The following is a 5,162-nucleotide window of genomic DNA, read 5'->3' as shown; positions in this document are numbered from 1 at the left end:
AAAAAAAAAACTGAACAAAATTGATTTTATCTCTCTCTTTTAATGCAAAAATAGTAGAAACCTAATAGTCTACTTAACATCAAAATCGTGAAAAATACTGATAATTCGAGTTAGGATGACGTCTAGAAAAATGTGCATAAAAATCGTATTCGCACATAAACAATTGCAAAAGTTATAAACGAATAAAGACTACAAAAAAAGAAATTACGTTTTTTTGCATATACATAACTCGAAAAATATAAGCGTTAGCGTCAATTTAAAAAAAGATCCTAAAAGAAGAGGAAATTTTCTATGAGAATGTTGAAAATAGAGCTTTTAGCGTCTAAAGTAATACACGTACTGCGCCGTGAAACCGACGTTAAGACATAAAAAAATAGATTAATTATTAAGATAAATATAAAAAAAAATTGAATTTGCATAATTTTTAATAAAAATTCTTATATTGTTTAAACAATTCGAGTATTCGGTTGAGTTAAATATTTATTGTACTATAAGTTTTTTATTGCTTAATAAAATCACCTTGAAGGTTCACATTTGTAACTTCAATAGTTTAGAAGATATAAACAGTTACACTTAATAATACGAAGAAATGCTTCATTTTTTATAAACAAATTTATGTAACTAACGATCTACAATAGCTACAAACTTCATTTGAAAGATCTATTAATATTCCACAAAATTGTCTTTTGAGTGTCCATAACTGTATCTTTAATAGTTTAAAAGTTATATAAAGTAAAGTTATAAGTAAACAAATCGCATGACCGCTCTAAAAAATTCTTTAAAAAATCGAAAAATTATTATATATGGTTGGTTCTGTTATTTATTTCTCTATCTAAAAAAAATAACAGCACTTTTGACGATTGTTAAGTAAATAAACTATTAAATTTTCAACAATTTTTTTTCTGTAATTTTTTCTTAAAAACCATAATGTATCTACTCGAAATTTTTACTAATGTTTTTTAATGTCACTTTCTAACAAAAACAGTTCCAATATTATTTTCCTTTAAAAAAAATATTTTGACCACTTTTTATTAATTTTTAATTTTTTGTTAACTAAGAAAATTAATAACTTTAAGATATCGCAATAAGGTGATCCCATTAAATATAGTTGTCAAAAGGTTTTTGAATGTTAACGCGAACTCTAAAATTTTTAGTTAATTAACATTTTTATAGGAAATTTCCTCTTTTTTAGGATCTTTTTCAAATGACGCTAACGCTTATATTTTTCGAGATATATGCAAAAAACACTTTTTTTAATGTTTATTTGTTTATAACTTTTGCAATTGTTTATGTGCGAATACGATTTGTATGCACATTTTTTATACATCATCCCGAATCGAATGAGCCCTCAAATATCCATTAGCTTGAATTATCAGTATTTTTCACTATTTTGAAGATGTTGACTAGACTATCTACGATGATCGCCAAAATTCTCGCTTATGTTCAATGTAAACAATGTAAATTCAAGAAAAATAATTAAAGCGAACAATTTGTATTTCCAATTGCAGATTTTTAGTGGCGTTGTCAACAATTTTTTAATGAAACATCTCGGATATTTCAATGGGTAATAATAACATATCTGTCGTTGTTAATTTTAGAAAATCTTTAGACTTCCGAAAAAAGTCAGTCATTTAGAGCAATACATTCAATATATTTTGCAACCGATGGATGGGCTTAACTTTTCAGTTTTTTCAAAAAATTTTACACCAAAGACCCCTGTTAATTTTCATCAGGGAATCGCCCCTTACACTTTTTCAGTGTTATTTAGATTAGTAAATTCATAAAGTATATTCATTATCAAGAAATATCGAAAGAATGGGTTGGTGATTGGTTGGTCAATGAACCAGTCTGAAAATAAATTTGAATTGGTTGAATTGATGCACGATATACCTGGACCTTGGTGTTGTCACCGTAATATAAAATTTACACATTTTTTATTACTTTGAAAACCCAAACCCTCCACATTTTATTAGATATGGTACAATTAGTTTACTTTCTATTCTGAAAATTATCCTAATGACCGTTCAATTTATATTTACTGTTAAAAGATATGTTTTGTAGTATATTTATTTATAAATAAATATATTTATTTTTTTTAACTATTATTTGATTTTTAAGGGAGTCCTTTTAAACTTTTAGCTCCGGACATCTCAGAACCTTAATCGGGCCATGTTTAGAGATGAGAGTATAAGACTCAATATTCGGTAAAGGAAGGTTTCCGATAGCACTGGCCTCGTTAACTGCCAATAGTGTCTGCTAGTGGGAAAATGATTACTTTTTTCTTAACGTTTTTTAAAGATAAAGCAATAAATCCAGTTATTTATCATATGAGTCGAAAAAGGGATTTTCTCACATATGTTAAAATTGAAAAGTTGAATATCATTCACTGTAAAATTGTAAAATTAAAAAACAGAAGTATGCCTGAGTAACTTAGAACTACAAAGTTATTTGAATTCATAAAACATTTTTAAATTGTAATTTTAAAGTGTAATATTTTTGCTTCCAGATTACCTCAGGATATTTATCAAACCGCCAAGGTAGCTAAAGTTCTTCTTTTACTTGAAAAGGGAAGGGGAAAAGAGTTTCGGGGCAAGAGTCTAGGTGAAATTGAACTTGACAAAGATGTGTACTATAGTTCTGAATCAGAAGAAGACTCCGTTGGTAACATTAGAAATGAGAAATTGATGAAAACAAAAAAAAGAAAAGCACAGATATCGGACAATGAAACAGACAACGAGGATCTGGAGGGATCTGCTCATGATATAAAATTGTCTGCAAAAAGTAGTTTTGTCGGAAAAATCTCGCATAGAAGTAGTAATGAACAATCATTGGAAGAAGGAATAGATTTGAATCGGAAAGAGAAGAAAGAAGATTCAAACAGAAAAGAAATATCAAGAAATAAAAGTAATGAAGCAAAAGTGGATGAGAAGAAAAAAGAAAAATCGAACAAAATGGAAATATTACGGAATGAAATCGAAACAGAAAAAGATCAGAAAATAAAATTGTCCAAAAAACCATTAAAAAAAATACAGGGACGTGTTCGATGGACTCCTAAAGAAAAAGAAATAGTTGGTAAATATTTTGAAACGCATATAAAAAAAAAGATAACACCTAGAAAATATGAATGCGACGAGTTTATAAAAAAACATGGAAAGTTGCTCGTAAACAAAGATTGGGTTAAAATAAAAACGTTTGTGTATAATTGTTTCAGAGTTTATAATTAAAAGTTTAACCTTTTATTGGTACTTAACGAAGTCCTTATATGTTTTATGTTCCTCCTATGTTTTACATTTACCTATAATCTTTTTAGACCAGTTAGGGGCTAACCCCTATTATTTGATGTTTAAACAATGTTTTTTTATTTTCCATAAGCGCTTCACAATGTTAGTTTGAATTCCAAATAAAATTTAAGGCTAAGATGCTTTGTTATTTTCCTGTTTATTTCCTGTATAAACGTTCAATCACTTCGTAGCTTTTCAGCATACAACAAAAAGTCTTTAATTTTTCCCTATGAATTTAATACATAATTTTAACATCATACTAATACTAAAAAAGGTAACTTCACAAATGGTTTTAAAGTAAAAAGTATAGGTACCTATATCTAAAATGGCAAAATTTTTTAATATGTTAGAATCACTGGGATTTTAATAGCAGGAAGGATTATTTTGTAGATATACCTCTTACATTTGTAATTCAAATTTGGTACACTAAGTTTTTATCCCCCTTCAGGTGTTACAAGCACAATCACGATGTTTAATAACCTTCTTAGGAAAATCAATAGAGCATCCAATCAGTGATTTTGTGACAAAAATACTAGTAGCAAACGGACTGTGTCGTCATATAAATAGCAGTTTGTAGATATAGCCCGATTACTTCGGGCTACTCGCTCGGCTGCTGAGAGGGAAAAACACACAAATCAATCAATTTTTACAGTTTATTATAAAATAACATACTTACACTCCACAAGGGGTTGCTTATCAAGTGGCGGCTCCTGCCCATCAACTGGCTCTCAAGGTGGCTCCGGACTGGCCCCGATTCACCAAGTTTCCGGGGTTTAAATATTCTTTACAAAATGCTGAGTACATTAGAATTAAACCACCAGTAGAAGAATCGGGAACAATGTCTGAATCAGTTCACCAGTTTATAGAGAGAGAAAGAGCAAGATGGACATAGTGCAAGGGTCAGTTCAATTTGCAACTGGACACTTTTCGTTGCTTTTAAATCTATTGTGCAATACTGACATGTAATTGATTCTAATTATATTTATAAATTTTGTTCTATTAAATGAATTAAATGAATAAGTATTTGTACTGAGAGTATTTTTGTAAAAATCTACTAAAGAAAAATGTGTCCAAATAAAATAATGTCCATACATATTTATTTTTCAAAGTTTTGGCTATATTTACAGGTTGATTATTTAAATTTTGAATATTACTTTTCCTCTCTCTAAAATACTTATAGTTGATAATATGCTTATATGTTTCCTACTCCAATTTACCATAATTAATACTTGATAAATATTTTTATGCATTTATAGTTAGTTAACTAGAAATGTTAAACTTAGCATTTTTGCATAAATCACAAATAAAAAAATTGCCGATTTGACACGACGTTACCCATCATATTTCAAGCTAACGGTTTTCTGGTGACACTTTAGTATAAGACTACTGGTTACGTTGTAACCAAAATTTTTCTTTATAAAATATTTGTAGAATATAAAAAGTGTTTTATTTGGTTTGAGTAATATCAAAATAAAAGTAGCAAAAAACGAAATAAGCGAATCTGGGTAGTGGTTAAATGTAAGGGTAGCTGTAAATGTTCTTAAACACTTGAAAATATATCGGGCATCGTAACATACGCGAAATATAATAGTGTATATACAGGCAGCGCGGTGGGCCCTCTGGTGGCAATCGTTCCGAACTAAAGGTGCATAAATTGAGATATTATACCGACTTGGGAAGCCCTTTCAATTTAATCGAAATAACAACAGATGGAGTTACCTAGCCATGATAGAGTTATATACACAACAATTTTTAGGAAGCCCGAATCGGGCTTCGTAAAACTTACATGGGCTTCGTAACATCCGTGAAGTATATCATCTTGGGCTTTGTAATGCTGGTTTACATGTATATATATATATATATATACACATTTTTTATACA

At 29.0% G+C, this 5,162-nt stretch overlaps 1 long non-coding RNA gene across 1 annotated transcript in view; it reads right to left on the bottom strand.

Annotated features, from left to right (window-relative positions):
• The window catches only part of LOC108915961, a 14,299-nt gene that overhangs the window by 7,326 nt on the left and 1,811 nt on the right, over positions 1-5,162 (bottom strand). The window lies entirely within an intron of this gene.

This window comes from Anoplophora glabripennis, unplaced genomic scaffold, assembly GCF_000390285.2.
Source record: "Anoplophora glabripennis isolate ALB-LARVAE unplaced genomic scaffold, Agla_2.0 scaffold1776, whole genome shotgun sequence".
NCBI lineage: Eukaryota > Metazoa > Arthropoda > Insecta > Coleoptera > Cerambycidae > Anoplophora > Anoplophora glabripennis.
The sequence above is the reverse complement of the archived record's forward strand: the minus strand, read 5'-3'. Positions and strand labels throughout refer to the sequence as shown.